Raw genomic sequence first — 21,071 nt, forward strand, 5'->3', positions numbered from 1 at the left:
ACATTTATATAATTTCTGATTGTGTCATGGTTCTTCCTGCTATAGGTAGTTTCTTGTATATGTGTGTAATAACATAAATGTATATGTAAAAAATTTTTAATTTAATTAAAAAATAACCATGTATATTAAAAAAGAAAAATTGTCTTATGGAAAGAAACTATATTTTTGAAATTTTAGAAATGCATGGTTCCATCTAAAGGAGATAAAGAATTCATCCTCCCATGTATGAAAACTGGACAGGAGGGGGAAAAGAGGCAGGCAGCTTCAAGGGGAAAGAGAAGATAGGGGAGGAGATCCAAGAAAATGCAATTTTGTTGGACCTACCATAGTGAATGTAACAATGTGCAAGGCAATTTTCTTAATCAACAACAAAAAGAAAACAATAGTATTGGAATTATGGCTGCTCTAAACTCATTATATTGCAGCTAATGAAACAACATCATGAAAAAAATACTATTTTTCAGGTGTATTAAATTCGTTCCAGGAAGGTTTATAAGACAATTTTACCAAAACAGTTTAAACTTTAAATTTTTAGCATCATTTACAGGATTAGATCTTGAGATATGTTGAGGCGGCTAATTTGCCATCGGGTACATTCCTCAATAATCTTGTTAATAGTCAAATGTGTACAACACAACTTACACATGTTTTTTCAGAAAAAAATATCCTGAATATTTACGAAAAGCTACACAGTTTTACTAGAACTTTTGTTCTAAACATTCAAAAAGATCAAGTGTGTACACTTTCATCACATCCCCTCATTCACAAAAACGCACCTGTACTGTGAATACCAGACTCAGAAAAAAGTTGTGTTTAATCTTGGGTGGTCTATTTGTGCAGGTTTGATTAAATATGTCTTTTCACAACAGGTGACTTTTTAATTGTTTTCTTACGGCAACCCGTTTATTCCTCAGGCTTTGTTTGGCTTGCATTAGTTTTCAGAGTTAACGACCATGTGTGAGAACATGCTGAGTACAGGTGGCCAATGGTTGCACTGAGAATGCGGGTGTTGGAGCAAATGCAGTGGACAAGTGATTTAACTTTACCAATTAATGCAGCCGTTGAATAGTCCTCCAACCCCGGAGGCTTTTCAAATAGAAAACAAGCTCCGACTACTTACTAATCCCAGTATGAAATGAAGAATAAAACAGCTTGTTCTTGGAATGTGTTTGCTTTCTTTGGACAAGTGGCCTGTCTTTTTCCGTGCTCAGCTTGAGAGCCAAATCAGTTTGTTCAGAGGTTTTCTATATGGGGAATTCTATTAGACCTTGGCGTTTCTTCACTCTGACTTTTGCATCTCACTGTTGTCCTAGAAGCCTGCCAGAATAGGATTTGAGCTCTGGGGCTGTATAACCAAGACAGAAGGACATTTCCATAAAGAAAAGCATTATAATCATGGCATCCTAAATAAACTCTCATTACTAGATATACTTAAGATAATTTTAACAATAGAAACTCAACTAGGAATAAAATAATTACGACTAGCAAATCTTCACTAAAGAGAACCAAAAGGGCAAAGTAGGCTCTATCGTGATCTAAACTATGAGCAAGTAGGACTAAGTACAGAAAGTTTCTCCAATGAGCCAAACACTTTTTTCCTTTTCTTTCTAAAATAAAAAAGGAACATTTGTTTGCAATTAGCTTAGGTAAAGGAAACAACATTTGCAGTCTTGTTTTCCAGTTGGAATGACCCCTGAGGACTGCCATGAAGACACTTGGAGTGTTTACACTCTCAAAGATCCGTGGGGCAAAGATAATTTCAGCAATGCAAAAGCATGTTACTAGTACATTTTTACGTATTAGAATTATGAAAGTACCAAGTATGGAAAAACACCTAGAAGTATATACAGCATGCAAACAGTGTACTGTGACGTGCTCAAAAATCCCTCGATATACATTCAACTAATGAACGTCAATGAAGAATTCAGGCTTCTACCAGTGTGCAAACAGTTTTATAATATTTAGGAGGAAAGGAATTATGGACTGTGCCTACAAATCAGTGCAACTCATTTAAACCAATAGGGAGACAAACACAAAGCTTGTAGTTGGCATTTAAAAGAATATGTAAGTTGTATTGCATTTAATTGTATTTCAGCACAATTATCTACTACATGTATTTATTTTCTGACTGTTGGCATTCTGTTAAATTTTTATTATGGAAATAAAGCAATCTTTGAAGTTATTTCCAAGTGCTGTATTTATAGGTGCAGCCTCTAAGATATTCTGTGTGTTTGGGACAAATCCTAAAACTTTGAACATATATAATATCTATATTTTTCCTTGAAATTTTTCCTGAATTATGATTTATATTAATTATCCTTAGTGGCTTATTTCTGTGAATTTAAACCCATAAAATTAATAGGACAAAGAAAGCTTAATCGCTAAAGGAACCAAACTCTTATCCCCTCTGAATTTAGTGGTGCTTAAAGAAGACACTGTATTCTTGGGGTTTTGTTGTTGTTGTTGTTGTTTGTTATTGTTGTTGTTTAAAGAAAATACTGGAAACATAATTTTTTTTGGTTTTTTTTTGAAACAGGGTTTCTCTGTGTAGCCTTGGCTGTCCTGGACTCGCTTTGTAGACCAGGCTGGCCTTGAACTCACAGCGATCCGCCTGCCTCTGCCTCCCGAGTGCTGGGATTAAAGGCGTGCGCCACCACGCCCGGCTTTGGAAACATAATTTTAATAAGAATATTTTCTCTCTGTTTCTGGCATGCAGGTAACTGTAATTGCTACAATATCCCAGGAATTGTAGTTCGAACCAAGGCCTCCACTTCATCTTTGGAAGTGTTTACTAATGTGAGAACACATGATCAATGGTCAAAGATAAACACTATTGTCCTGTCATCTTGTTTATAACAGCTATGTTATTCCTTAGTGCCTTGGACACCCACCACATGAAACTGGTAGTCAAACAGCATTTGTGTCTGGAAATAACTGATATAAACCCAAGTTTCTCTAGTAAATTAAGAGAAAATAGAGTGTAAATATGTGGCAGGAAAAATAGACCCACAGAACTGAACGTACGAGACCATTAACTGTTAAGTTCCGAAGATCTCCCTTCATCGAACCCATGGACTCTTAGTATTTATTAATGATGCATGCTGTTATTTTCATTAAATAAATGAGAAGATAACAAAACCTATTGCTTCTTTGGTAGAAGTAGGTTAGCCTTTTATTTTTATTGTCATCCACTCACATATATTATATTACTGACTCAGAGATTTCACCTGGAAGTATAGCTATTTAATGCAGATTTCATTAATCTTATTTGGGAAAGGAATAGCCTCAAAATATTGTATTTTCACAAGTGGTAATGTATTTACTTATTAACTAGGTTTTGATTATTAATTTTAAGCAGAATTTTAACTTTGGCATAAGTTATATTTTATATTTTGAGTTACTATAAAGAAATTTATGTAATTTTAATTGATATATTTATAAACTTTTAGTGCTTTTACAGTATTTATTTGAAAATTTCATACATGAGTACAATGCATTTTCATCATATTATTACACAAGGAATGGAATCTACCTTTAAAGGAAATCATGCCAGTGTTTCCTCCCACTAAGAGTTAACCCAGTTCTCTCAAGTAGGTTAGTCTACCTTAAGTTATGCCGAAAAGGTAGAGAAATAATTAATTATTCTTCTTAAGAGATAGTGTACTTTTCCTCTCCTGAGTTTCCACCTTCTTGGCATGTGCTTCAGGTCCAGCTTACAGTTCTGTTGTCTCTGTTCTCATCTTTGAGTTCTGAACAAATTCAGAAAGGTTTAATCTTTTCTTTTTCTTCTCTTCTGAATCTCTTTTATTTAATGGCCAGAGCCTGAGTTTGTTTCTCATGGCCACTTTGGAATTCCTTACTGTTTCTCTGATGCTTCTTTCCTCACAATGTGGACACTTGTCTACCATGAGGCTTACCTCAAGCAGCATGGATTTTTCTCTACATCTTCTCTATCTTCCAATTCTGGGCAGTAGCTGAGACTTTGGGGGCTCTTATTTTCAAGTGGGACATTTTTGTCTTGGTTTGTTTTTTTGTTTTTTGGGACAGCCTTGGCTGTTCTGGACTCACTTTGTAGACCAGGCTGGTCTCAAACTCACAAACATCTGGCTGCCTCTGCCCCCCAAATGCGGGTATTACAGGCATGCACTGCTGTGCTCAGCTCTGAACTATCATTTTGAACTCTACTAAAATTGTCTTCAAGCTTCTTTCTGAGTCTGTTCTTAAGAAATTTTATTAATAAAACTATGATCCTAAAGAGAGGGCCCCAATTCCCTAGCAACATCTGGTGACTCTGGTGGAAGCCTGTAAACTTTCTAAAAAGCATCCGTCCCTCTCTCCCTTCCAACTCATCCCATGTTCCCCAGCACCTCCCTCTCAAATTTATGTCTTCTTCCATGTATGTCCTGATCCTAACTAATGTTACCTATATGGACATGGGTATTGGGCTGGCCACTCCTGCATGGACAACCTCTAACCCATCAAGGACTCCATGTCTGAGGAATATTGCCTTCCCACTCCTTCAGCAGACATCAACTGCCTACATCTCTTCAGAAAGGTTGGGATCTTATGGACCTTTAACCAGTCAGTGCTGGAATGTTGACTGATGTGGTCTTGTGCAGGAATCCATAGCTATGGACAGTTGATGGTTTCAAATACTCAGTCCAACAATATGGGGTAGCTGAATTGATTAAGAAACATCTGTCTTTTTGTTATCTACCCCCCAAAAAAAGCACCTTGGATAGATATCAACTTAGAGTAAAAAGGTAAGTCAGAAGCATTTCAAATAAATGGGAACAGGAAAAAAACAGGCATCATCATTGTACTTTCTGACAAAATAGACAAATGAACCTAACAAGCATCTATTGAACATTTCATATAGAACTTACAAAATACACATTCCTCCAAACAGCCCATGGAAGTTTCTCTGAATAGACCACATATTAGGACAAAAAGCAAGTCATAAAAAAGAACAGAAAATTTGGATGAACTCTGTGTTCTCCATCTGACCACAATGCAGTAGAGCTCATAAGGAGAAGCAGACATAATGGTTAGAAATTAAGCAAACTCCAGGAGATCGAACAACACTCTACTGAACAAGGAATTAATCAAAGAAGAAATCAGAACCTTAATTGTTACTCAAAAATAAGGTTATTTTTGGTATTGAATTTTGTATATTTATGCAAATTATGGTCATGTCAAATACTATTCTAATTTTATCACAAGAATATATATACTAGGTCTAACAGATAGATGTTATATAGATATATAAGGTAAAGTAGTTAAATAAGGTGTTCAAAAGCCTCAGAGACCTACAGAATATGACATTTAAAGACGTTTTTATTATTCTAAAGATTCCTTGATAACAAGACAAGTTAACTCCTGGCAACACCCAGCCTGCCTCAAAGAATATGATGAGCATCAAAGAACCTTCTTATGGAGTGGGCTTCAAATGTGGCAAACAAGCCACTGGGGAAAAAATGTCCTCATTTCTTCCACAGACAGAATCCTCCCTAAAAAGGGGCAAGCTTAGATGCAGGCAGAGTCAACAGCCGAACTCTGACAAGACTGGGTAAGCAAGTCCTCAATAGTTCCTGCCTTGCAAATATATCTCTCAGATATATTGTGCCAGAAGGCTGAAGATGATGCTCCAATGTTATAGAGAGTGTTGGGTGACTGTTCAGGCAGTAAACTGTCTCAGTCATTTTTTTCATTTCGAAACCTGCTAACCTGAACTTGCAGTTCACTCAGGTATTAAAGTTTTATTTCTTCTCAAATCTCTGATGGGGTTGAAGACTAGATAGTTTAGTCTTACAATTAAGCTTAGGTGGTTAGTGGTTAAGATAATTTTAGATAAGATAGATGTTTTAAGTTAATAGAGATGAGATATGATAGAAATTGATTTTCATTCAGAACTTTAGACCCAAAAAGATAGGAGAGATGTTTACTTCAAATATGTCAAATACAAATAACCAAATCACTATGAATGTAACATTTATATAATTCCTGATTTCCTTGTGGTTCTTCCTTCTCTATGTAGTTTATTTTATTCACATGTAATAATATAAATGTATATGTTAAAAAGAAACATAATAAAAAAAGAAACCATGAAAAAAAGAAGAAATCAAGAAGGATTTTTTTAAGTGACACTAAATGAAAATGAAAAGTGAGTGATGGAAAGAGTCCCCATGTTTATGATTTGGTGAAATGTTATGAGTAATACTACCAGAGAAAAAGCCTCTCACGGAGGAGGTGCAATATCCAAGAAACCCTCATGAACATCTCACAAAAGTGGAAGCACAAAAGATCCTACAAAACAGAGACAATTCTAAGCAAAATGAATTATGCTGAGGGGATACTGTACTGAATTTCAAATTATACTACAAAACCAGGTAATAAAACCAGCACAGTACTGACTCAAAATAGACACGTACATCTGTGGGGCAGAAGAACAGAATAAAGGATGCAAAATTAACTCCACATAACAGCAGACAACTAACAGCTGACAAGGATGTCAAAAATACACACTTCAGAAGAGACAGCATCTTCTTCTAATGGTGATGAGAAAACAGGGAGTCCAGATGTAGGAGAATGAAATTGGGCCATTTTCTTTTACTCTAAAAAAAATCAACCCAAAATTTATCAAAGATTTCATTGATAAACTAGGAGAAACTGTGAGCTGTAACCAACAACATGTAATCATACAAAAGGACTTTCAGAATAAGACTATTTATTCAAAAAGTTAAAAAAAAAACTGACAAGTCAGAACTCACCAAACTAAAAAACTTTTGTATAGCAAAGAAAATTAAATGAAGATCAATATCCATAATACACAAAGAACACAAAAATAAAACTTCATAGAAAGTAAACAACCCAATTAAAAAACCTGAACAGAGTTCTAAATAAAAGAAATATTTGCTTATAATAACAAAAAGTATCTATCATCCATAACAATTAAGGAAATGCAAATTAAAACTGCTTTAAGATCACCTTACCGAATTCAGGATAGCTATAACTAAGAAAACAAACAAACAAACACTGGTGAGGGTGTAGGGAGAGAAGGACCCTTATTTATTGCTCTTAAATTATGGAAATCAGTGAACCAATTTCTCAACAATCTAAAAATAGGTCTACAATATGACAGTACTGTGCTGCTCCTAGGAATATATTCAAAGGACTCTGTAGTCTACTACAAGAACACTTGTTTACCCATTTTTATTGTTGCTCTATTCACAATAGCTAGGAAATGGAAACAGCATAAATTTCCATCATTTACAATAACAAAAATGTGGCAAATATATATCATAAAATTCTATTCGGTAATTTTTTAAGTGCAATGATGAAAATTTCAGGTAAATGTATGCAACTTGAAAACACTGTATTGAGACTACCTTGATCCAGGAAGACAAAGGTCACATGTTCTCTCTTATACATGCATCCTAACTCTGCATCTTCCAGTGCAAGCACAGAACCCAGAGTAATGCAAACGTGCCATGAGTAGAAAGGAACCATTACTTGGGGAGGGAAGAGCCACCTTTAGCATGGGCATTTGAAGAGGAAAAGAGGAGACTGAAGTGGGGAGGAAGATGGGAAAGAAAAGAAGAGAGTGGAGGGCAAAGGGATAAATAACATCTCAAATGTCAAATTTTCCTACTTAGAATTATGTGTAAAAACTGAAGATTTTCAGTGCAGATGTACATCCAAATGAACTCTCTTTATAATTTATAGCTTTATGTGGTTGGTGTGTTGTCAATTCTTTGCTGCATAACGAGCTATCTGGAAACATGGCATCTTTAAAATTATTTCTGTCTATGACTCAGCTATTAAAAACAAGGAAATCATGAATTGTGCAGGCAAATGGATGAAACTAGAAATGACCATTCTGAATGAGATACCCCAGACCCAGAAAATCACGTATGGCATATACTCACTTATAAACAGATATTAGATACATAATACAGGATAACCACATTACCATACACAGACCTAAAGAAGCTAAATAACAGGGTGGACACTAAGAAGAATGCTTAATTCTCATTCAGAAGGCCAAGAAGAATAGACACCGGAAGCAGTTGAAGAGAAGGAACACGGTCTATGGCCGTATCACCCTGAACGTGCCCGATCTTGTCTGAAGAGAAGGAACAGGAGGGGAGCCTACGATAGAGGGTTTGCTGAAAGACTCTGCCAAACAGGGCTTGAAACAGATGCTGAGTCTCACAGCCAAACTTAGCAACTAATATAAGATAAGAGTTGAATAAAAGTAAGTGACTAGGGCTGAAGATAGAGCTAAGCAGTATAGTGATTTGCTTGGCATTACAGTGTCTTGGAAGCAAATTCCTCTCTCTCTCTCTCTCTCTCTCTCTCTCTCTCTCTCTCTCTCTCTCTCTCTCTCTCTCTCTCTCTCTCTCTCACACACACACACACACACACACACACACACACCCTACTACCACCACCACCACCACCACCACTACTACACCAAATAAACAAATATAAAAGCAAATGGATAGTCCTAACATGTAATGACGTGCTATAAAGTATGCCATTCAATGTTCTAACATCATCTCAAGTTTGTAGTTCAGAAATAAATGTACTTACAAGATGTTATATCATCATTTATCTTTGCTGCTATGGTTGGGAGCCAGAATTGTGAACATGCTAGGCAAAGGCTCTATAGCTAAGGCACACTCCCAGCCTCTAATTCACAACTAAGAAGAATCCCCTCCTTCCATTGGAAGTTGTGGCTGGCCATAGGATGTAGTCATGTCAGTCTTAGGATCACCCACTGCTACGAGTCTCATCCCAGGAGCCTTCCCCATCCCATGTCTCCAGCTCGTCCCAGAGATGCCCCAACACCGATTTCCCTTCTCTCTCTGGCCTTCTCACCCCTCATCCTTGAAACCAACCCACCCCCAAAACCCTTGACCTAAATTTTCTCCTGCCTACATAATGTATAGGAACAAAAGACAGAACAGAAATTGAGGGAATGGCCAACCAGTGACTGGCCCAACTTAAGACCCATCCCTTGGGAGAGACCGAAACACTGACACTATTGATGATAATCTGCTATGATTAATACTTACAGACTGGAACCTAGCACAGCTGTCATTTGAGAGGCTTCATCCAGCAAATAATGGAACCAGATGTAGAGACCCACAGCCAAACACTAAGCAGAACTCATGGAGTCTTGTGGAAGAGTTAAGGGGAGGATTAAGGTAGCTGGAGGGATCAAGGACACCACAGGAAAACTTACACAGCCAACTAACCTAAGCCCATGGAGAGTCATAGAAACTGAATCACCAACCAAAGAACGTACATGGACTGGTCCTAGACCCCCTACACATATGAACCTGATGGGCTGCTTGACCCTCAAGCGGGTCCCCTAACAATTGGAGCAGAGGTTGTCTCTGACTTGAACTCTGTTGCCTCACTCTGGATCCTGTTTCTCTAGCTAGGCTGCCTTGAGTTGCATTGGTGAAAGAGGAAGCACTTAGTCCTTACGGGACTTAATGTGCCAGGGTGGACTGGCACCCAGAGAGGTGGAATATGAGGAAACTGGGCTCGAGGATGGGATGGGAAGAACAGGATGGAGTGGAGTTTTGATTGGTATATAAAATGAATAAATAAAATAATGAAAACAAAACGGTAACGGTTTGCCTTGCTGCTAGTTGGCTGAATATTATTTTCAAATAAAAGAGCTTAACTAAATGGTATTTTACTTCCTTAATTATGTTTGTTCTCAAATTTATTGTTTTGGTTCTCAAAGAATTAATGGGATGCTAGAATTTTAATTACTTTCTCTTATATATTATAATTTTTTTCTTTGAAGTTTGTTGAGTCTATAAATATTTCATAAATTCACTACCAACCAAAATTCAATTTACTGAGATTATATGGGTATACAGATAACATTCATTCAAGACAAAGTTAGCCTTAACTCTTTTCCCTTCCTCCAAATGGTTTTGTTGTGTTTTTATATAACTCTCTGCTTAGCAGCTCTGTGTCTTTATTATGAAATCCAAGAAATCCTTTCATTAGCTTGATATGAGCCATGTTTGAGGCAACCTGAGGTAGATTCATCTCTAGTCTCATTCCATACCATCCATCTAAGCAGAAATCAAGGATACTTAGGATTTTTTTGTAATTATGAAAGTAAAAGCGAACTGGGATGGTTTAAAGCTTTATAGATCCTCATCATTTTGTTTTTATTCTCTGTATGGTGCTTAAGTGGGTAGATCAGCAATACAGCTGCTACAAGCTGGTTTAGTCTCCTCAACGTACTCATGGAAAGGGGGTGGAAGGAGAGAGAAGAGCTCTTTAACTGTGTCTAGTCTGAGGATTGATCAAGGCATCAAGTGTGTTTTACTGGCATAAAGAGAAAGAACAGTGTGCATGCAGACCCTCTCTCCCCTTTAGAGTTTCCATCAGTAAAGAGAATTTTAGGCCAAACATGAACAGCTTGTGTTCACATTTGCTCTTACTGTGTGTTCTTAGTCATATGTGGGACATAAATCACTAATCCTGGAGAAACATAAGGCTGGCTTCCGGAGAATAAAGGAGGTACAAATGGTATTGGCCTGGGGATACAAGCTGTGAGATACAAAAGTTAGGTAAGTTCCAGAGAGAGACTGCACAATGGAGATACTGTGGCTCATAATATGGTACTGTAAACTTACTTCTCCTAAGAAAATAAATATTATGTTTAATATTTTACCATAAAATTGAAAGCAAAACAGAATGGGAGGGAGACAAGAAGCCTTTTCAGAAAAGATGGACAATTTATTGCATAGATCACAGTGATGAAATCATGGGCACATTCTTATTTCGCAATAAAATCATGTTTTGTGAATTGCATATGTACAGTTTTTAAAATATTTATTACATGTCTATTAAATGGTATAAGTAGGCCAGCAAATGGTAAACAGATATGATAGTTATCTATGTATAGGATAATAGATGATAGTTAGCTATATAGGATATAGGTGATAGATGATGATGATGATAGATAGATAGTGGATAGATAAATAGATATGATATTAGCTCACTTAGTTGCTCATAACTCTTTTCTGTTCACCTCTGACTGCAGAACACTCCTCTTACTACTTAACCCATACAAGACAGGAATATTAAAAATGCTCTCAACTGCCTATGCAAGTTTTCAGCATCACTTTTTCAGTCCACGTTTCCCTGAATACACCTTGACTTCTGCTCGGTGCAGGCTATTGTCTTCACTTGCTTGCATGCTACCCAAGACACTAAGATACTATCTACCTTGACTTTTGCTGTGTTTCATAAATTTTTAAATCCACAATCAAAATGTTACTTATCCTCAATGAGTTCAATGACCTTGAAGCTACAATATGTGTAATAGCCTTGACCTTTGTATCACCAAAACACTCTCAAAGACTCAAAACAGAGTAACATCATCTCTAAATGTTAGTACTCTTCCTAGAGTACGTTAGTTCTGAGACTAGGTATCACACTTCAGATGTCTTAGAAGCTTCCTAACAATATTTTACTTACAAATGCATTTGTACATATGCATTTGTTGAACTTAATTATATTTCCCTCTTTTGTTTTATCTAATGCAAAGCAAAATAAATGTTGACTGTGGAAATTATTAATATCAAACACTGGAGATCTTTCTCCTTGACACTTAAATTCCAAATAGGAAGAGAACTTAAATTAAATTAAATTAAATTAAAAATTAAAACAAAACACAAACCTAAAAGACACTCAAACAAAACAAGGGGCCTTTTATGAGCAAAAGGATGTAGACTGGAAGGCAGGCGTCCCCATGAGCCCCTCCTAAGGAGGCAGCTGTGCTGCTGGCTGTGCTCTGCACTTCAAGAAGAGATATTTTTAAATCTGTTGTTATTAATTGGAGGAGAAGAAGTCTCTGTAGAGGGGGAAAAATCCAAGATTTTTTTTGTTTCCTTTTCCATCACTCACAGTCTCTCTAATGTCAACACCATTTAGGTCAAATTTCAGGCATTCAAACTGTGCAGCTTCATCCAGCTGCAAGAGCTAAGAGTCTAGAGCCCCACAGCCTAACCAATAAAATATGTCTGAGGGCGTTAGTAACAATTAACAGGTGCGGACCTTCCCCCAAAAAAGCTTTCCTCTGACATGTGATGTGTGAAGCAGTGCACTTGGATTTTGAAAAAAATTACACCTAATGCAAGATATATCTGGTTTTACTAATGGATCCTCAGGAACTGAAATTCTTTGTTCATACAAATCCTGTAAACACTTCTTATAAAAAAAGACACCATAGTGCTCAGCATACTCACTGAGAACAGGCGTGGTCCCTGATGCCCAATAGCCTAACCCTGGATCTTTTCTTTTCCATTACTGGAGTGATTAAAATGAGAAGGTCTTGGATTTTAGCACTTAGTTTCCTCCAAGTGTTTTGTTATTAGTCAGCCTTCTCCCTTCTTCCCTCCTTTCCTAAAACCCCCTTCGCTCCATAGTCATCTGCTCTGGTGGCTTGTTGCTTCACTCCGTTTTGAGCCACATCCTTCCTCTTTCGTCTGCCCAAATCAGGTGAAACTAATCAGGTCAAGGGCACACTTAAAACTCACCTAAAAAAAAAAATCCCTCCTCTCCATTGTTTCTGAGTTCTACTTTCTCAACCCCGACATTTCAGCAATCCATTGCCTGATACCTCTTTCGCTATTCATAAACCAAACTGCTAAACAATAGAGACCAATCACACTGACCCCCACTGCGCCCTCATTCTCTCAACAATTCTTTTATTTATCACTTGTTGACTTCCAGTTGCATTCCTCCCTGCAGCTGTTCCAAATGTTTCTGAGGCTCTCAAATCCCCAATGCCAGCCCTCTTCCCTCCCTCTTAGCACATAACCTCACCTCCTACTGAGAAAATTAAAACCATCCCATCTTATGTTTACACAATTGTCCTACTCGTCCTCTCAAAAATATCAGTGCAGCCCTCCCTTTTGCTTTCGCATTGTTTTAAAGAAACGATCTCTTTTGCAAAGAAATAGCACTCTGCTCTGGTTGAATGCAGGAAGCTTGAATGGACACAGAACAGCTCAGACACTTTATACAGATAGACAAAGTATAAACTTGACTCCGTTGTTGTTTTATTCCAAACCCTCAATGGCATCATCTCTGAAATGGCGGTGATGATTTCTTGTGGGCATCAAACGCAACTTAGCAGCTGATCCTGAACATATATAAACTAGAGTTATCATTATTTGAATAGTTGCAAGCCATAAGCCCTCTTCACCTTTATTTACCCTTTCTTAGTAACTATGATATTAATAACAACAATAATTGTAGTAAATAATGCTCTCCCTGTTTTCTGATTAAATTGCATTCTCAGGAATTCCTTTCATTCCTCATTGTTTTAATTCAACCTAGTTCATTAGATACTTCTTTCTGTCTCATAACTTGCAAAGCTATTCTCTTTGAAAAAATAAAATAAAATGCTTGCTGTCTTTCAAGCCAGCATCCCATTACTCAGGCTTTGATCAGTATCCTTGAAAGAACTGGCTAAACAAGCTATCTTTTCTTATTTCTAAACAGTTGTTAAGACCCTGAATGTTATTTCCTTGGCCCATCACAACTGTGTTTTGAAAAGGACCATTAACCCCTCCTCATCCTTCCTCCTTTCTTCAACCTTCAAGGTCAAACACTTACAGATGTGGTCTTGACTGTCACTCTTCCCTGGCTCCATAAGCTACACAACTCTTTTCCTCTAGTCTATTTTCTTTACTTTCAACTCTTTCTGTAGACACTACCAAAACTTTCAGAAAGCGTAGTCATGTGCTTTTACCCTGGTTTTTCTTAAATTATTAAAATGATGCCGGGTGACAGTGGCACATGCCTTTAGTCCCAGCACTCACCTGTTAGAGGCAAGCTGATCTTTGGGAGTTCTAGGCCAGCCTGCTCTACAGAGAGCTCCAGGACAGCCAAGGCTACTCAGAGAAACCCTGTCTTGCAATACCAAAATGGCTTTAATAACTAATTTCTCATAGTGAAAAGAGATAACCTGGAAATTCTGTATTCTTTTTAACATGTTTTAAACTAATACACAGCTCAAAGTATCTGCATTTTGATCTCCATTTTAATATTGTTGTTGATAATTTTTTTGACATTTTATATCTCACTTTCATGAGGAAAACTTATTTCCTGACAAAAATAGCTCTGCCTATTCCCTGTTTCTATTCACTCACTATTTCATAATGAATTCAGCCAAGTTTTAAATAGTAAACATGTTAAATTAGGAGTGAATACCAACCTCCACTTTTTCATGGATCTGGATGCCCAGTGGTGAACAGGACTGAATGCTTTGTCAGTACCAGACGCAATGCTCTAACATGAGGCTATGCATTGAGCAATTTATACAAGTGCTATGAATGTCAGACAAAATAACTAGAAGACATAATGACAAGCAGACTCTCTGTGCACATGGGGGCGGGGAACAGACGAGGGAAGGGGGTGCAAAGGGAGAAAGTAGGAAACAGCTCTTTGTCAGCAAACATTTGAAAGCAAAACAAGCAGTTAAATGTGGGAGATTTGATTTAGCTCTTCCATTCCTTTCTTTGCACACTCTTCTAGGACCTACCCTTTATTTACACTCCACCTCCACAGTGAACTTGTATTAATCCTCTCATTAACATTTCCATTTTCATTACTCTCAACTGCCACAAATCCTCAGGGTTACAATGAATCCGTAGAACTCTTTTCTTTCTGTGAAGGTTCTTTGGCTCCCACCCCACACTGCACAACACATGTAAATATCACACATCAGCCTTACGTCTAAATTATTTTGGGTTTTCTCCCATAATTTACCTGTGGGCTTATGGGCATGGAAGCCAGAAAAATATTTTTACTCATTTTATAGCTACCATATGCCCTTGCATAGAATATAAAGTGCCTATCTTGTAGGTTAAGTAAAAATAACGTTGGGAAAGTATTTTTCATAGTCTCGGGAGTATTTTACCTTTCAGCGCTGTCTTATTTGGTTCAGATAATAGATGGAGCTATTAGTTTTCTACTGTTTGTTCATTCAACAAAAATTAAGCATGGAATTATATACAACAGGAAGGATATTAGTCATTTGTTCACCTTAATTTAAAGGAGAGCCATATTTCAAATCAACAATTTGAAGATCTGCTCAGATTTTTAGCAACATCCAATGATGATTTTATACAAAATGATTGTTTCTTCTCTCTAATTAATCAAAAGTTAATCATTTAAGCATAAAACTGAAGAAATTCTGCTTCTTTGAAAAGGGAGAGAATGGAGCAAATACAGTCCTAGCAGTTAATTCTGTGTTAAATTCTTTAACTGCATCCATTGAATTAGCATAATATTCTGTTAAATGGCAAGAAAAATAATACCCTAATAGAATTGAAGGTATTTAAATACAACAATGTATGGAGATGCTTTGAAAAATCATATACACCGATAAATACATCAACAATATCTAGCCAAGAAAGAAAGAAAAAAAAAGAAACAAAGAAAGAAATAGGGAAGTAAGATTAGAAATGCAGCTGTGAAAAAAATCTTTATCACGATCCTTTGTCTCCTTAAAGGTATAGTACTTATAGTTTATATTTTATATTTTGCTTAACTTTCAGTGTGTATATATGTGATCATATAACTTATAAAACATTCATTAATACTATATTCTTCATTATGAACAATTTATTTAGACAAAATTTATTCCCTTACCTATAATCTATCTATGCATACACTGAAGTTACTACTATCTTTTACACATACCAATAAAATTATGCCTTTTCAAAAAATAAAAATAAATTTACATAATCAGTTCCTATTATTACTTAGTAGTAACAGGGAAATTGATTATTCATCAAAGGTACATATAACTGATATCTAATAAATACAAATAATAAATACTAAATTATCAGTATTTACTTTTTAATAAAGTATAATAAATAAAATTTTATATAAAAGTAAAAAAATGGTACATCTTTTTAAAAAATGGAATCCATAAAGACAGAGATAAATATTAGATCTGAAATAGAGTTACTGTATAGAAATAATGACAGAATAATTCCTATAAGATTACTTGCATTGTTTGGTTTCTTATGCTAAAAATCCTATCATATTTAGTTAGTTAGTAGTCTGTGAGTAGTTAGTTAATGGGTTAGTTAGTTTTAAGTTGGCAGAATTTGAGAGTAATTTCAGCTGATTGAGTCCAAGGTCTTTCTGACTTAGGTTTTAATTGGGGATTTTGAGAATAAAGAAGACATGGAGGGAAGAGAGCTGGAGGGAGAGAGCAGATGTTCGATTGGAAAGAACATAAACGGCAGACATATGGATGTGTTTCAGCACGTGTGTGAGTCTGATTTCCCCTAACTGCACTGAGCAGTGATGATGATGCTGACCCAGAATTTGTTCAGCACGAGGTTTACGTAGATGTGTTTGGCACTGGATAGCAAATGAAAGCAATGGATAAAGTAGATAGACAAGGTGAAGGAAGGCATGGTTGTAGATACATAAAGAAGAGCAAAGTATTAAAGAAGACATAATATTTGCAGGCACAATTGCAGTAAATATTTTAAAAAAGAGAATGGAAACATTAGATCAGTGGCCTGAATGAAGGTTTGAAATCATAAGAGATACTATCATTTCAAACCCTAACATACACAAACTATGGCCCAGTAGGTATTGTCCATTCTTTAAAAAAAAACACATATAACAGAAAAGTGTCAGGAAAGATCTAAGTTTCTGACAGAATTCAGAGAAAAATGCAATGATGTTTTATTTTCCTGCCTTGTCTTTTCCTAATTTTACTTTTTCCTAGTGTTACAAGGTGTTCTACACACTGCTTGAATACTCAGTTGTGAACCGTGTGAGCCACAATATTGGCAGGTCTGCCATCATATTTCCCACTGGTACAATAGTCGCAAGAACACTGCTGGAGTGGCCCATCACTTTCTGGGTATATTTAAGGCCCACTCCAAATGTTAATTCCAGTACCATTATCAGACAAGACCACAGGGCTAGACACGTCATAGACTCTAGGAAAAACCTACTGCTATTCCTCTTTTAAGTGAATATAGTCTTAAACTAACTCCAACTTCTCTATGCTGTGGTCTCCACCGTACACTGGTACTATATTCCTTGATGACCTTTTAAAGAACTTAAAGATGCTACATCTTTCTACGAAAAGCTTTAACAATTCATGTTACCAAAGCATAGTGGTGATCGATTCTTTTCATGGTTTTATTGGTAATGTGAGAATCAGTTTTGCTGAATATTTAATTATAATACATTTTTAATTATTAAAAAACATCACTCAAGTCTTGTACATTGTACATTGCTGAAGACTCCACATAGCTACCTTGATTGCAAGATAATGGGAAAACACTCTTGAAACTATCTGGAAGCTTCCTTCCTGGTGGCTAATCTTCATAATTCTAAAATATGTTGTGCAAGCTGCTGTGACAGAAAAAGCATCAGTAATTTTATAAAGCCATGAGTCCTACAGATGTCAATACTAACCTTCCAAGGAATATGTGTGCCCCGGTGTAATAGTGGCACACTTATTATAGGAGTAAACACCCACCCTATGGTTGTACCTGAAGCTTTTTGCAAACAAGGACATGCATACCTAGTAATGTAAATTCAGTCAATAGCTTACATCTGATGTGTTAGCTCATGGGGGAACACTTACAACTGTTGTTTACCTTAACTGTCACGCTACAAAGCGGCCTTCTAAACACCTGTTTATAACCGCAGGGAAATTATATTCTCAGGCTTAATCAGCAATGTATCTCTTTGCAGTGAATGACAATGAATATGGAAATGCGTGCCTACTCAAGGTGCAGAAAATAAGTATTCTCAGCTCTAAATAGGACATGGCTCTTCATCTAAGAGGGAGCAGAAAGAATATAAGAACCAGAAAATAAGGAGAGGAATTATGAAATTCTATCTTCTGAGCATGATATAATCAATTCAGTGAGGATTTTGTAGGAGCCACAGGTGTTTACAATGGACCTATACAAGACTAGGGTTATCAACTGCAAGCCAGGGATTTGGGAGGGGTTCATGGAGCCCTACTGCTTCTTACTGAGCAGTTAGCTAGTGATAGATTTGAGGTAAGTGAAAAACATTATCTTCTGTTACATGCCCACTGTCCTACTATGATTAATCTCAAACCCACGGTTGCACAAATGGCCTTGGTTTAACATAGTGAGTCAAAAAACCAAAACATAAAAACAAGAAAGAAAAGGAAAAACTTAAAGGAGGAGGAAAGATAAAAGTTCAGGGTAGAATTCAGAGAGGATAAGGGTGACACTAATCAGAATACACCATTTACATGTATGACACTGTTAGACAAACTTAACAAAATTTGAAAAAAGAAAAAGAGAAGTCTTACTATACTTGTGTTCTTCAGAACACAAAGCATGTTTTTCTTGAGCTGGGGCCAATTTGGTGATCATATATCTCTATGTGTTTATGTGTTTATTTGTACACAGGATATTTTGTTTATGACTGAAATCACGTGGGAGTTTTGCAACTATGAACTTACAGTTTTTAGTAAAGTAAATTTTATGTTATTATGTCTTTAATTATACTTTTCTGACATTCTTCATTCCTTGACCTCCTTACCGATCTACATGCCTTCAATTATAATTAAATTCTTGTTTGAAGTTGCTCCAAGGCTTACTAATGCTATTTGGTTTTATATCAAACATATAAATACACACATATACCCACACATGCATTTCTCATATTCATATGTCAGAATAACTTCTGTTTTGTGTCTTCAAATTCACTAATTGTTTCTTCCATAGTATATAATCTGTTTTTTATAAAGTCCGCTATTTCATTCATTTCAGAAATGGTAGACCCTTACCCTCTTAAGGTTTGGCTTTACTTTTTGTATCTTTCTTTTATTTTTAACACACTCAATTTTTCCTTTTGCTTTTAGAACATATGGAATGCACTTGTAATAACTGTTTTAATGTTCTTATTTGCCAATTCTAACATCTGGATCCGTTTCAACTGATTTAATTTCCTCATTATGTGCTGTGTTTTCCTGCCTGTTTGCATGCTTGATAGTTTTTTATTGGACGGTAGATACTGAAATTTTTACCTTACTGGATGTTGGCTATTTTTGTAATTCTATAGTCTCAAACATTGCTCTGCAATACATTTATGTAATTGAGATACAGTTCAATAGATTTAGCCATGCGTTAAGATCTCCTAGAGGATCAAGAGCAGGGCTTAATCCCTAGCCAATTAGGCCTCACAATGTAGGCAAAATTCTTATGTACGCTACAAGTGTTCTTTCCATTGTGAGGACTTTGTGTGGCTGACGAAAAACAGTTTGTTGCTAATTCTGACTGAGCTTCAGGTCTTCTTCCTTCTTTTTCTTTCAGGTGGTTCATTCCTGTCTCACATGCCACTCACACGCTTGCATTTATCAGGGCTCTGATAGGTGCTACATACAAATCCTCCTGAAGATTTCTAGCTCTCTGTGCAGCTCTTCTACCTACAATTACACTGTCTTGAGCACTCGCAAGAGCATCCTTTTTAGATTATCAGATTCTTAGATCCTTCCCTCTATTCTGGAGGTCTTCCAAGTCTATAAACTGAAGCAATGATTGGGTTTTCCTCCCTTGTCTCTCTTATGATAATACTCACTCTCTTTTTTTCTTGCTTGATGTTTGCTGTCTGATCAAGCATTGTTTCATATTTTTAAGTTTACTTATTTTATTTTATTTGGTTGCAGAATACACCCAATTGGTATAGCCTTTGGACATATATATGTACACATATATGCACATATATCTGAAAATGGCGCTTATAAAAATTAATGCAATCCATCAGTTGCCTTTTCATTCAAGGAGTCAGCAAGTTTGCTATGAAGAACGACTGGCATTTCCAAGAATGTACACCATGTTTCAAAATACTAAGCTAAAAGCACTCAAACTCTTGGAAGAATCAATAATTAATGCCATCATCAAAGCTTTAACGGATGCAGTGGTTGAGATTCCTATTACATTCTCACATAAATGGATAGCTGACCGGTACAATGAGTTGATGTTATATGAATATATGCCATGAAGCTAGGAGTTACAACCTTAAATAGCTGTTTAATGATGAAAAAAGACCCCAGCAATCTAGTGTGCATGCATGTATCTTTCAAATATATCAGTAATATCATCCAGACAGTATTTGATGAGTTAAAATTGTACATCATTTTAAAAATAAATAGTGGATCCTACTATCTGTATAATAGCTGGTACTCAATATATATCATAGTTATGTTAGAAACTTAAAAGTGAAAAATAGTTTATATAAAAATGCTACCTATCCTACATTAGATATAATAATGCTTTTGACAGAACCTTATGTTGATCTGACTATAATATATCTCACTGTCTTTGAGGACTACCATGAGATAAAGTAACAAGTTCAGGCTACCATGTTCTACCCTCTGGACCTTTCAAAGTGCTAACACTCTTCTATTTTTGTACGATAGTATTTTAGTTTAACATTATACTTTTTAAAAAGCCATATAATGAAATAACTAAAAACTTAACTTTTTAAATGAGTAGTAAGGAAAACACCAAAATTACAGCTAAGGGAAAAATGAAGCTCAGCAAAGGGAAAGAAGAATCAGGAACATAGAAAATAGAGGAAGGGTAGATTTTTGTAGATACATATTCTAACCTGAGGTGTACTCCAAATCTATCTGTTTCTTCCTTTTCTGGAAGGAACTGTCTCCTGTTCAGACCTACCCGTCCACCAGGGACACTCTCTTTCAAGATATCCTTTCTTCCTACATGGAAAAAAGCAGCATCGGTCATCTGGAACTTGCAAAGCTTTTTAATTTGTACATTACTAACAGATTTCTCACTGACCTGAATACTTGCCAAATTATATACCTTTATTTCTCGTTCTGATTAGGGGAAATATAAAAAATAGGCAACTTGAAGACATCGAGAGTCAGCTTACCCAAAAGTCAGAAAAGATGCTATAAAACTCTTTAGTGGTAGTCAACATATGAAATACTTATGGTTCATTTACTTTTTAGTAGTCTTAGAGTAAAGAAATAT

The sequence above is a fragment of the Acomys minous genome, assembly GCF_964271855.1.
Source record: "Acomys minous genome assembly, chromosome: 18".
Taxonomy (NCBI): Eukaryota; Metazoa; Chordata; class Mammalia; order Rodentia; family Muridae; genus Acomys; species Acomys minous.